At 38.2% G+C, this 14,861-nt stretch overlaps 1 protein-coding gene across 5 annotated transcripts in view; it reads right to left on the reverse strand.

The window, feature by feature from the left end:
- Mob3b (MOB kinase activator 3B) overlaps positions 1-868 on the reverse strand; it is a 197,044-nt gene extending 196,176 nt beyond the window's left edge. For 3 of the 5 annotated variants that reach the window (XM_010627022.1, XM_019207854.1, XM_019207855.1), the window contains exon 1: positions 218-868. The gene's annotated coding sequence lies outside the window, so the exon portion shown is untranslated. The other 2 variants (XM_019207858.2, XM_019207860.2) reach the window with 2 other exon arrangements.
- Positions 869-14,861: the final 13,993 nt, after the last annotated feature.

The following is a 14,861-nucleotide window of genomic DNA, read 5'->3' on the forward strand; positions in this document are numbered from 1 at the left end:
TTACCCTCGGGCCAGGGCGTCAGGAAACACGCTGCGTGAGAACTATGCATTTGGGTCTAGAGCAGCCACTTCGAAGGCCTCCAGAGAAAGACAAATGGCTTACCTTCTCCACAATCTCCAGGTCGCTAAAAAAATACCGTGGACTGACACAGAACAGAGCATTAATCATTGGGGAATACTTTAAATTCCTAAAAGAAGCAGAGAGTGATAGGCTCACCATGATCTCTGAAGCAGAATCGCAGCATGCCGCTTTCACATTGAGCGATCTTGGCGTACCTTGAACCTTGAGGCCTCAGTGTCCTCCTGTGTAAACCAGGGGAGCAATTATCAACCCACAGGACAGTTCTGATGGGTAAATTAAATATAGAAAGCGTTCTTAGTTCATGACAGAAGTCTTCAAATGTGAGCTCCCTGCCTTCCTGAGATAAGAATTGGATCTTGCACATCTTTCCTTATGATGGCGTCTTGGTGCATGATTGAGAAGTACCAAATGACTATGGATTTTATAATTCTTACTGCATATTTCATGGTTTGGAAATATATTCAGTAGAATTTAGGGATATGTACTTTCCATACCTCACCACCTACCAGCCTTCTCAAATGCTTCTATTCATGATTCCCTCCTTGGCTGCCAAAAATGACAAAGAAGCTCCTACCACAGGGCCTTAATACTTGCTGTGCTCTCCGTCTGCATGACTTCCTGATTGCTCAACTTCTTCATGGCTAAGACACCACCTCACTTTCTTCAGCTCTTTTCTCAAACATCAGAGGCCTCCCTTTTCAGCCCTATTTAAAAGCACAACCCTGTCATTCCAGCACTCAGGAAGCTAAGGCAGGAGAATCTCTGTGAGTTTGAGGCCAGACTGGGCTACACAGTGAGTTCAAGGCCACCTGGATTACATTGTGAGACCCTGTCTCAAAAACAAACAAACAAACAAACAAACAGCATAACAATCCTCTCCGACCACCTATCCACATTCCTTGCTCCAAATACATTCTTACTACTTAGTTACTGGCCATATTAGTTTTTCTGACTGAAGAACAAAATACTATTAACTTAATGGCTTTAAACGATACAAATTTACTATAATACTGGAGGTTAGATGTACAGTACAGTTTTTGTTGGGCTAAAATAAAGACTGTAGCAGGGCTGCATTCCCTTTTGAATTCTATAGGAAAAAATTCATTTTCTGGTTTTTACCAGCTTCTCAATGCCACCTGCATTCCTTGCCTTGTAGTCCTTTTTCTCCTTTGCAAAGCCAGTGATGAAAGATCAGATCCTTTTATTGCATCAGTCTGACCTTTCTGCCTTCCTCTTCTACTTATACAGACCCTACTGATTACATTTTTGCCCGTCCAGATTTATCTACATTAATGTCAGCTGACTGGCAAACTTAATTCCATCTGCAACCAGTTCCCCTTTCCCAGGTAATGTAGTACATTCACAGGTTATGAGGATAAGTTTCATGATCTTTGGGGGCCATTATTCTATCTATACACACTTTTTTCTACTACAATGTAAACTTCATGAAACAGGGATTTTCGACATGGACTTTATTGCTGTATCTTTAGGTTAGATTGATAAATGTATAGGTGTTTATATGGACTGAACTGTGTGGCCTCAAAATGCACATGTTGAAGCTTTAGCCCCCAGGGTGATGGCATTTGGAGACAAGGCTTTTGGAAGACAATTTGGGCTGATGAGGTCATGTGGACTGATAAGGTCTTCATTATGATATTGATGGCAAAAAGACAGAGAAAGAGAGAGAGAGAGAGAGAGAGAGAGAGAATGAAGATGATGACTAAGAAGAAAAGGAAGAGAAACAGGAGGCAGAGAAGATGGAAGAAGGGGAGTAAAAGGCAAAGGAAGAAAAGAAGGAAAGGGGAGGCAAGGGCAAAAGAACATTTTCCCTGTCACATAAAGACACAAAGAATGCACCAGGAACCAAAGTGGCTTGTAACCCTGGATCTTGCCTCAAGATTCTTACAGTCTAGTAAGAGTTTTGAGAGAACTACAAGCAGCAATAGTACAAAGAAGGCTGTGAGAAGGGTAGGAATTCTTTAAAGGCACAATAAACTTCTGTGGAGCATAGGGTTAGGAAAAGATGAAACCTCAACTAAAACAATCTGGTGGAGGTTCGGGATGATGGGACATTTGAACTGACCTTGAAAGTGGTGGACATTGTTGGAGTTAAGTAGGAAAATCATTTCAGACATAGACTCTAAACCACAGGAGTAGAACTACAGGAAGGTATAAAAAATGTGAGATGTGTTCAAGAAACCAAAATTAATCTAGTTGGTATGAGGACTAGGCATATAGTTAGATAACAAGGGCTGGGATCCCAAATGCTAGGCTAAAGATCAAAGACATTTAATGATTTTTGTTAGCAGTTATTAATGGAGAAAAATTACCTGGAGTAACTGCCAAAGGAATATCTGCATCTATAACTCAAACAGCAGCAAATAAAAGAGAAAAATACACTTCTTGCTTGGGTAAAATATTTTCAGTGACTGTTGACCCCACCCATAATTCTGGGTCCAGAGTATATATAACTTAGATTCATAAAGTTACAAAAGAGCAGAAGTGAGCCATGAGAGCAACTAGCCTGTTCCTGACCTTTGGACAAGCATTTCCATTTCACAGAAGAAGGGACTGGCTGGAACAGCTAAGTGACTTGCACAACTATAAGACTGAACACTGATTCTGGTCTTCTAAGTATTCTGTGTATTTTGATATATATGTGGAACAGGCCACAAAGGGAACAATTGTCTGAGATGAAGTCAGCTTTTAGGCTGCATCAGAGAATCTTCTCCAGGTTTGGAGAGAGCAAATCTGAGGAATGTGGATGGGCATTCACGAATCCGGACTGTAGGGTTGCCCTGGGAAAACAGGAGCCAGGCTCACCTGAAAGATTCCAGACAGACAAATGGCAGGCGACTAAGGGAATGCCCTTCACAGTCAGAGAGACCCATAATACCTGAGTCCTACTTCTCTGCACCTCAGTGATGCATCTATTATAAAATGGAGATAAGAATATAGGAAATTAGCTGGGCACGGTGGCGCACACCTGTGGTCCCAGCACTCAGGGTGCTGAGGCAGCAGGATTGCTGTGAGTTTGAGGCCAGCCTGAGCTACATAATAAGTGCAAGACGAGCCTGAACTACATAGTGAGATCTTGTCTCAAACAAAACAAAGCAAAAAGAATAGAAGTAGTTGTATATTTGATGAAGAAATGTACCTAACTGGTTTAGCACCATTCCTGTCACTGGTAAGTGTTCAAGGAATACCATTTATTGTTCTTTCCAACATTTAGTTCCCAGTCCACCACATGTAGCCCCACCTTCATGAGAGTGAGAGAGCCCAGCATGTGGAACAGTCACATTGAATCCAAAAGCTTCATTGTCTCCACTGGGATGGCATCTTCTAGAATTGGGAACAAGAAGAGAATATTTCCAAGGGGTTTGGTATAGAATGAATAACATCCAATTCTCCCACCAAGTCAATGTAAATTAATTTCCAATGCACACTTTATACATTTCCTCTAAAGGGAAATGACACTGTGAGAAAAATCCCCAAAGATTCTGTTACCAAACCACTTTCTTACAGCATCCCCTCAGAGAACAAAAGAGAAAAACAGCATTGGAAAGGTGCCATCATAGTAACATCGTAATATCCAATAACACAAGGAGTACAGTTGATGAAGTGTGTTTGCCCAGCCGCTGACAAGCATGGACCCCTGACTGTACTGCTCTGAACAGCAGTGCTGCTCAGGATTCATATTTGGTGAGAGGGTGATCTTACTCATTTTAATTGAATCTGGTTAGTGTCACTGTGCTTTCGGGTGCTAAATTATAACTATTACATGCAGATGACCAACAAACAGCTGGCATTCTCAAAGCCCATCCTTTCATCTCAAGCAAGGAGAGTCGTGTTCTATGGCCAGACACACTTCCTTTGACCTGCTTTGATTTTGTTTTCAAGACCCTGACTAATCACAGGGCTCAAGAGATTGTCTCAGTGTTTTATGTGAACAACTGTGACAACAGAATTTATGGTAATGAACTCTGGGTCCTGGAAATGAAATATGCATGGCTCCTTCTAAACACTGAAGTAATTAATGGCAATTATAACCATGACAAGAAGCATGTACTGTCTTATGCCTTGTTTTCTGCTAGTACAATCTCTACTATTTTAACAATAATGACATTATAGTAATCTCCTCTAAAATCCACATTACATTAATCACATTTTGCAGAAGTGGAACTGAGGCATAAAGAGTTCAGAATGGGTAGCCAGGATGAACTATGACACTGTTCAAAGCCACATCAGTGACAGCTGCTCAAAATGGTGCAGTTTCAAACCATTATAGACATTTTTCTATCCTTCATTCTATGGGTGTAGAGTGAATGACCTTTAAGTTACTTTTAAATATTTTTACTATAAAGAGACTATACTTATTGCTTCTGATTGCAGGATATGTTTTTATTGATCACAGTGACCTTCATATCTCCCAACTAAATAGACTCTGTGTGCGTGTTCAATATGAATCTTTAATGAGTGCCTCCTCAAGACATGAGTCTGATGCTTTTTCTCTGGCTTAACACAATCCAGGTGTGGTACACTGGTGATCTGACTCAGTTCTCCAAATTATGAATAATTCATTCACCACTAAACAGGTTGGCTTAGATAGGATCCAAGGACAGTCAGTTGCCAGCAGAAACATAATCTCAGATAGTTACATCTAAAGACACCGTAGCCTAGACCCCCAGGTTCGGTTCTAGAGTGAACCTTTAGCACGTTTCACAAATGGGAAAATCAAACTGCTGTGTGCTAAGTGGATTTGGGATGTCACCATTATAATAGAAGAGGCTAATGTAACATGGATGTGCCTAATGTGCCACTTGACATAATTCCCTTTATCTTCCAAACAGGAAAATAATGAGGGTCTGCAATAGACTTTCTCAGTCTGATACACACAGTCTTACTACTTTTGTGATCAGTGCTCACTACCATTACCAGAAGCCGAATCAGTCACTAATTCCCAACCATTTTGATGGCAAAAGCAGAGAGATCTCTTGTATCTTCTCAACTCATCTTGAATGCTTGAGAGACAGAAATAAAGGAAATAAACTTTTCCACTCTCAGATTGAAGACAGCTTTTGATGAACTGGGGATTTCTCCAAACCACCCCTTTCCCTACTGGCATAAAAATATAAACAAGATTTTCTTTTTCACATGATAAGGCAATAGACAAAAGTGAAAGCGCCATTCATCCTGACCTTCTTTATCCTCCAGCTGTGCTACCTACTCAAGACTCTGTTTTCTCAAGACTCCAATTAGATTTGATACTGTTCAATATTTATTTCCCCTTAAGAAGCTACTTTACCATTTGGAAAGTCCCTTGAGTTGAATAATTATTGAATTTCTAAGTGGCCTCTGGCCAGTCTTATTTGTGATAGTGTTTTATGTCCAATATGAAAGAGGTTTGCCTTGGGTATTTTATAGCCCTAATAATGCTTTTAAGGGGGAAAAACTCTCAGAAAAGATTTTTGGGAATGTTTTCATTTTTTCCTAAGTCTTGCTGCCTAAATCTCAGCAGACATCCTTTCTTCCTTCTTTCCCTGCTCCCCTCTCCTCTTCTTTCCTTCTAGCCCTCTCTCCCTCCCTCATCACTCCCTCTTCCCTCTTTTCATTTTTTCTCTTTTCCTTAATATCTTTTTCCAAAGATAATTTATGACAGCCAGCTAACTCATTAAGATTTTTACCCAATATTGCACAAGAAAATTCTTTTTATAGAATTGAATTACACTTTCATCTCCTTTCCTTGTATTATTTTTCAGCACATGCCAAACTAGATCTTCAGTGGAAGTTGTTCCTCATTGCTTTTCAGCACCAGAAGCCAAAAGAAAAACAAATATGCTAGTGAGATAATCCTGGGACTGGAAAGGATCTGTGATACCAATCTCTTAAGAAGGAGATGGAGGTCCAGACACCCCAGTTTGAGTCTTGCTATTGTTAGAGCCACTATTAGGACCCAGATCTCCCAGCTTACATACAATCAAGGCATTTATTGGTTTGGAAGTGTTTCTCCATTATTGCTGTTGGCCAGGGATCATGGAGCCCTGCCTTTGCTCCACCCTACTTTCCCTCTTCTATCCCACTGCCTCCCCCACTACCACAGGGTATGGTTCATTTCATTATTCTTTGTTGATGAACTAGGAGACCTTTTGCCTTACAACTAGTCTAAATGAAATTTGTTGAGCCTCGCCCCTATTACCAGAACTACTCAGCTGACACACAGTCACCTGTAGCAATAATAAATAAGTGGCTGTGGTTGCTTAGTCATTAAATTATGTTGTTTGTGTGATGTTGGAGACTGAGTCTAGGGCCTCACAAACACTGGACAAGAACTTTTCTACTTTGCCTACAGCCCTTAAGTCACTAAATTTTGGAGTGGTTTGTTATATACCATCACAATAGCAAAAATAACTGGCATAGATAATGTAGTGGCCTTAATTAGTAGAAGGATGCCTGGCTCATAAGTAGATGCTCAATATATGTTTGCCAGACTAGAATGAACTTGTAGGTTGATCAATATTCATCAATTGAGGCTTGATTAAATGTATTTTCTATAGCCCAGCAATGGAACACTGTACAGCTAGCTATTAAAAATAGATAAACATTCAATGAGTTGCTTAGAATTTGTGCCTTTTCATGTACGTAATAGATCAGTAAAGAAAGCAAATTTGCTGGTAGACCCTCCTCTTCAGCCCAGCTCAGCAGAGGAGTCCAGCCACACAGGTGCTAATACAGCAGGGTCTGTGCCCCCCCACACCACCCCCACGTGAACAAGAGAAAGAGCACCTCTCTGAGGCACCTAGATAAAAATTGAAGCCCACTGGAAAAGTGAAGAAAATCTCTGAGATAAAGGGCCCACTCCACCACCGTAGTTGGTAAGTAGGAGGCACCAGCACCTCACATAGAAACCTGGTCTAATTTCAGGGGAAAGACAGGGTAGAACCTGCAGTAGAACATTGCAAAGCTCAAGCTAGCAGGAGGTCAGAGATCTCAACTCAGGTCTTGCAGCCAGAAATCAGCCTGAACCTCAGGGGACAGGGGCTGGCTTGCTGGGACTAATTAATTTAGGTCTACATACTCTTGCCCACACTGTCTATTGTGTCAACAGAGGCATACCTTGAAGGGGGCCCTCGTTTGTATTTTTTATTTTCAAAGTAATATTTTTCTCTTTAAACATTTAAAAATTTTTTATCTTTTTCTTTTCTCAAAATTTTTTCTTTTTCTTTTTTCTCATCTCTCTCTCTCTCTCTCTCTCTCTCTGATCTTCATTTTTATCTCTTTTTGTTCATGTTCCTGTCCTAATTCAAATTTATTTTCTTCCTTTCTTTTCTTCTTTTTTCTTCTCTCAATTGCCATAAGTTTTAAAAGAAAGTGATTATAGCCTCTGCCTCCCTATAGCAGTTAGTTTGTCCTGTTCTTGTGTATATTTTGTTCCGTCTTCTCCTCTTCTCTTCAACAGCTTCCTAGAGTTTGTGTGATCTTCCTGTGTCCTCTGACCTCACTTCTAACCTTTCCCTATCCTATCTATCCCTCCTTCCCTAACTCCTTCTAAGTCCCCATCCTGAAGGATAAAGTTGCTATATTAAAGAGTTTATTCACTATAAACATATTTTTGGCTGGTCCTTGATTTTGATTTAATTCATACAGTTAAATGTTATAGATTAAAAACTACCACAAATTGTCATTTTCTAAGCTGTGTTTGATACTCTTGTGTTGCTAATTGTATCACTTGGGCTAAGGTGTTGTGATTGGTCTAATCAGCAGTCCTTCCTGGTGTAATAAAAATGAGATTGCTTCAGAGTAGAGACTCAAACCCTAAAGACCAGATATGTCTGGAAGATTAAAGTATTAACCCAGGAATTAAACTAAGGACAGTACCAACAACAAAAATAGAAATGAGAAGTCATTTAAACAAGGCACAAACACAGACTTCCACCTCACCAAAGGTAAACTCTGGAGTTAATGAGGTGGAAAAGTCCGAAGGTCAACCACGTGGCCATCCTGAACTGATAGCACAGAAAGTAACAAAACTGATAAATTAAGCTCTAGAGAAATTCAAAACAGAAATAATTTCCCAGGTAACCACAGAGATGGTGAGAAGAATGAAAGACATGATTAGAAACTCTAGCACAGAAACAGATTTAAAAAAAAAAATAGGTGAGCTCAGGACCACAATGGAAACCATGAATGCCCAACATGGATGGAATCTATGAAACAGATTCAAATAGATATCCAGGAGAAACTCTATAGAAAGCATTTACAGCAGGATTAACAAATGTGAAGATAGAATTTGAGATTATAGAAGAAAGAATTGTGGTTAATGACCGTGGAAAGAGATATCTCTTAAGAACAGTAAGGGATCATAAGAAATCAATCCAGCAATTCTTAGATGATGCAAAGAAGAATAATATAAGACTGATAGAAGGCCATGAAAAAGAAGGAGAAAATACAAATGTCATAAAAAAATGTTCAGAGAATTAATGACAGAAAACTTGCCAAACAAAGCAAAATAATTTAACATACAGTTAAGTGAGGCAGATAGAACTCCAACTAGTCATGATTTAAAAAAAATCTACACCTAGACATATATAATAAAGGAAATCTACACCTAGACATATAATAATCAAGATACCAGAAACCCAACAGAAGAATAAAATACTACATACACTTAGAGAAAAGAAACGAATTGCATGCAAAAGAAAGCCCATCAGAACCACAGCAGACTTTTCAACACAAACCCTCAAGTCAAGGAAAGACTGGAGTGAGGTATTTCAAGTCTTAAAAGAAAACAACCTTCATTCTAGACTGATGTATCCTGCAAAACTATCTTTCAAAATTGATGGGGAAATCAGTTACTTCTATGGCAAAGAACACCTGAGAAATTTTATGACCACCAAACCAGCACTCCAAACACTTCTAAACAACATTCTGGAAAAAGAAAATGAAGGCCACAGCTCCATAAGGGCCAACAGAGCAAATATACTAGCCAAGGCAAGAAATTAAAAGGAGAGAGGGAAAAATTAAAAAATAAAATAACCCAAAACAGGAAAGTAACATCACAATGAAAAGTCAATACATAGCAATTAAAATCATCAATGTTAATGGCCTCAATTTACCAATCAAAATAAGTAGGCTGGAAGAATGCAGAAGCAAAATCCAACAATATGCAGAATACAAGAAACCCACTTAACCCACAAAGAAATTCATAGACTGAGACTAAAAGGATGGAAAACAGTTCTCCATGTGACAGGAGCCTAGAAAAAAGCAGGGGTAGCTACCTAATTTGCAGACAGATTAAATTTCAAACCAAAACTAATTAAGAGAGACAAAGAAGGCCACTACAACCTTGTAAAGGGAACAATCCAAAAGGAATAAATGACAATCATAAATATATATGCACCAAATATTAATGCCCCCAACTATACAAAACAAATATTAATGATATGAAAAAAGAAATAAGTACTAATACAATTGTAGTGGGGTCCTTAATACTACATTGATACAAATAGACAGATCATCTAGACAAAAAATCAACAAAGAAATAACAAAACTGAACCAAGTCTTTGAACAAATGGACTTAGTATATTTCTACAGAGTGTTCCACCCCATAAAATCAGAGTATACATTCTTTTCAGCTGCACATGGGTTATTCTCCAAAACAGACCACGTGCTAGCCCATAGAACATGTTTAAGTAAAGGCAAAGGAACTGAAGTTTTCGCCTGTATATTATCAGACCATAGTACAATTAAAGTGCAGATCAATAGTATATGAAAACACAAGAACTTAAAAAAAAAAGGAAATTAAATAACCATTGGGTCACAGAAGAAATTAAAGAAGAAATTAGTTTCTACAGTTAAATGATAATGCCAACACAACACACAGGAATCTATGGGACACAATGAAAGCAGTTCTACAAGGGAAATTTATAGCAGTAAATGCCCACACTAGGAAAACAGAGTGAGCTAAAATAAACAACCTAATGCTCAACCTTATACACCTAGAAAAAGAGGAAGAGTGCAAACCAAAAGCTCATACAAGGTAGGAAAGTATGAAGAACAGAGCAGAAATTAATGCAATGGAGACTAAAAGACAATATAAAAAATCAATGAATCAAAGAGTTGGTTTTTTGAAAGAATAAACTAAATTGATAAACCCTTAGCCAACCTTATTAAAAAAAGGAAAGAAAAGGCTCGAATTTGTATATAGGTATGAAAAAGGTGAAGTCACAAACAGATCTACCAGAAATTCAGAGGATCATTAAAACCTATTTTGTAAACCTGTACTCTAATAAAATGGAAAATAAAGAAGAAATGCACAGATTCCTAGATACATATGAACTTCCAAAGTTGAATGAAAAAGATATAAAAAGTCTAAACATCCCCAATTACATTCAGTGAAATTGAAAATGTAATTAAAACATTACCAACAAAGAAAAGCCCAGATCCTGATGGCTTTACTGCTGAATTCTACAAGACATTTAGAGAAGGACTATCACTACTACTCTTTAAACTCTTCAGGGAAATTCAAAGGGAAGCAATAATTCCAAATTCATTCCTAGAAGGAATATTACTTTGATTTCAAAACCAGGGAAAGAGCCAACCAAAAAAGAGAACTACAGGCCAGTCTCCCTAATGAACATAGATGCAAAAATCCTCAATAAGACACTGGCGAACAGAATACAGATCATTAAGAAGATCATACACCCTGACCAACTCAGATTTATCCCAGGGATGCAAGGATGGTTCAACATACGTAAATTAATAAATGTAATATACTATATTAGCAGAGTCAAGGACAAAAAAACCATATGATCATCCCAAACATTTGACAGAATTCAACTTCCATTCATGATAAATACCCTGCAGAAAATTGAAATAGATGGTCTTTATCTCAACCTGATAAAGGCTATCTATGAAAAGCCAACAGCCAATATCATACTAAATGGTCAAAAACTGAAAATGTTCACACTAAAATCAGGACACTCCTGTTCAATATAGTTCTAGGAACATTAACCACAGCAATGAGACAAGAGAATGAAATAAAAGGAATAAAGATAGGAAAGGAAGAATTTAAATTGTCACCATTTGCTGATGATATGATACTCTACATAGCAGACCCCAAAAACTCTGCCAAAAGACTTCTAAACTTAATTGACAGATTCAGTAGAGTAGCTGGATACAAGATCAACACTCAAAAATCAATAGCCTTCTTGTACACAAAAAAGAGACTCACTGAGAGAGAGATTAGGGAAGCAATTCACTATAGCATAAAAAAAGAGAAATATCTAGGAATCAATCTAACAAGGAGACAAAACACCTCTACATTGAAACTATAGCACTCTGAAAAAAGAGATAGAAGAGGATATAAAAAAATGAAAGATATCCCTTGCCCCTTGGTAGGAATATTAAACATAATGAAATTGGCCATAATTCCCAAACTTCTATCCGGATTCATTGCAATCCTGATTGAAATTCCAACAGTATATTTCTCAGAACTTGAGAAAACAATCCAAAAATTCATTTGGAACCAGAAGAGACCTGGAATAGCATAAGCCATTCTAGGCAACAAAGAAATGGCAGGGGTTATCGCAATCCCCAACTTGAAACTATACTACAAAGCCACTGTGATAAAACAGCATGGTATTGGCAAAGACACAGACCTAAGGATCAGTGAAATAGACTAGAAGATGAAGAAACAATACCAGACATACTCAGCTACCTTATCTTTGACAAAGGAGCCAACCATCCTCACTGGAGGAACGATAGCCTCTTTAATAAATGGTGTTGGAAAAACTGGATTTCAACTTGCCAAAGATTAAAACTAGACCCATATCTTTCACCATGCACTAAACTAAAATCTAAGTGGATTAAAGATCTAAATATCAAAACGGAAACACTATACTTACTGGAAAATAACCTAGGTGCCTATGACACCTAGTTTATGCCTGACATTGGCGTATAGGAAAAGACTTTATGAACAAATGCTCAGTAGCACAAGAACTTGCACAAAAATCAACAACTGGGATCTCATTGTATTAAAAATTTTTGGCAGTGCAAGAGAAAATACCAACAGAGGTAAGAGACAATCTACAATGTGGGAAATAATGTTTAACAGCTACTCAGACAAAGGTTTACTATCTAGAATATATAAAGAATTAAAGAATATCATACCCCCCAAATACAAAGACATGATTCAAAAATGGGCATGTGAAATGAACAGACATTTCTCAGATAAACAAGTAAAAGCAGCAAATAAATATATGAAAAAATATAAACATCACTGGTCATTTGAGGGATGCAGATGAAAACAATACTGAGATTCCATCTCATGCCAGAAAGAATGGCTGCTATGAAGATACCAATCAATAACAACTGCTGGCATGACTATGGTGGGAAAGGAACCCTTCTTCATTATTGGTAGGAGTGAAGACTGGTGTAACCACTGTGGAAATCAGTATGGAGATACTTCAAAGAACTAGGATTAGAGTCCCAGTTGACCTAGCTATCTTTCTGCTGGGTATCATTCCAAAAGAATTAAAAGATTTAATAAACAGTGATATTTACTTACACATGTTTATAGCAGTTTGTAATAGCTAAAACTTGGAAATAACCCAAATGCCCATCAACTGGAGACTGGATAAAGAAAATGTGGTTTTATAAAATGGAGTACTACTCAACCATATAGAATGAGAAAATAGAGACATTTATAGCTAAATTGATACAAATTGAGGCTATACTCAAGTGAAATAAATAGGACACACCTGAGTAACACCAATTAGTTTCTCGTGTGAAAATCTAAAAGTGTAAATAAGGTTCAAATGGTATAATTTGATGATATAATAATGATAGTGTGAAATAGGAAGAAAATGGCTAAAGGGGAAGTGGCAATGGGTGGGGAAAGGAAATAAGGGAAAAGAAAAAATGTGAAAAAAGGAAAAATGGCAACAAAGTCTTTGTAAATAGGAAAGGGTGAAGGAGGTGAAGGGAGGACAGGGGTATGGGGAAAAAATATGAACCAAGACATAGCATGTAAAGGTACAAGATCTCAGTGATAAATGTAACTGTACTGTTTGTCTTAAATGTACCAATTAACTTCACGAGGAAAGAAAAAAGAAAGTAAATTTTATTTTTATCTACAGGGCTGAGGATTGAACCTAGATATTCACCCACTCTAGACACTGAGCTATATCTCCAGCTCCAAGAAAGCATGTTAGAAGGCATAATGTATTATATAATCCCCATTTTTAGCATTTAGAAAAGGATGTAGATGTGCATACAAAATATTGACAATGATTTTCTGGGTGGTATCATAACATACTTTTCTATGCTTCTTTATCTGAAAATTTTTCAATTTTATTTTTATAGCAGTAAATACAAATTTCACAAGAAACCTTTTTATTGAGTCCAATACACCTGGAGTGAGCTACCCTGATATGGCTTTTCCTATTTCTTTCCCTAAAGCACCATTTCCTTGAGGACCTCAGAGTACACACAGGGAGAGAGGGTGACACAATCAGGCTTTGTTTGACACCAAATGAATGTGCTGAGCACATCCATTGTTCCAAAATAGCTTTGTTTTTTGAAGCTCAGCACGGGGCCACATTCAGCCCCTGGATGGAAATTTGTGATTCTGTTGGCACTGGCAAAAGCTATAAATGGAGCTTTCCTCTCCATGTAGCACGACTGTAGGAACCTACCAAGGTGATTTTCCCATTAAACGGAAGTAGCAAGCAATGGCAGCCCTGTAACAGTCTCTTCTGCTTATCTGTGTATTGCGAGCTCACTCGTACTCTGCCTTGCCTTGTCTTAGTGAGGAGTGTGGCCAGCAGCTCTTCTCCATACCCTTCTTCTGCCCCAGCTTGTGCGACCCAGTATGACATCAAAGAGCCCACCTTCCAGGCACGATATAGTTATATGAACCCAGCAGCACCAACTGTAGGCGTTCTTTGCTGAGAATTTATATGTGGACCCTGAAGTCACCAAATGAGGATATATAGGCTGGAGCTCTGTGCGACTATATCTTAACCACCCCACCCTAACTCACTGCCAAATATGGGTGAAACTGTTAGATGCGAAAAGGAAACTTTAGGAGATGCAGCTGAAGGAGACACAAAGAGGAAGTGCTGATGATGTTATTTGACCTCTTGAACCCAGTAGTGCCAGATGGCTGTACTAACTTTAAAACTCTCAGTGTTGAGTCAGTAGTTTCCTTTTTAAAGTTGGTTTGTGTTCAGTTTCTATCACTGGCCAGAACAGGAGTTCTAATACAGTTACAACCTGCAGGGGAAATCTCAGAATCATGGAGAAAACTGGAAGGACCTTCCAGGCTGTTGGAGTCATCGTCCATGCCCTAGTCCAGAGCTTTTCCCGGAGGCAGAGAGCAGAAATTAGCATTAAGAGAGCATCTATGTGCAAAAATCCTTAATAAGATACTAGCAAACAGAATACAGAGGATTATTAAGAAGATCATCCATCATGACCAAGTCGGATTTATTCCAGAGATGCAAGGGTGGTTCAACATACGAAAGTCAGTGAATGTAATACATTATATTAACAAAGTCAAGGACAAAAACCATATGATCCTCTCAATAGATGCAGAAAAAGCATTTGATAAAATTCAACACCCATTCATGATAAAAACCCTGCAAAAAATTGGAATAGATGGTCTATACCTCAATTTAATAAAGGCTATTTATGAAAAACCATCAGCCAACATCATATTGAATGGCCAAAAACTGAAAACCTTCATGTTAAAATCAGGAACAAGACAAGGATGCCCACT

This window comes from Fukomys damarensis, unplaced genomic scaffold, assembly GCF_012274545.1.
Source record: "Fukomys damarensis isolate Sample0158 unplaced genomic scaffold, DMR_v1.0_HiC HiC_scaffold_36, whole genome shotgun sequence".
NCBI lineage: Eukaryota > Metazoa > Chordata > Mammalia > Rodentia > Bathyergidae > Fukomys > Fukomys damarensis.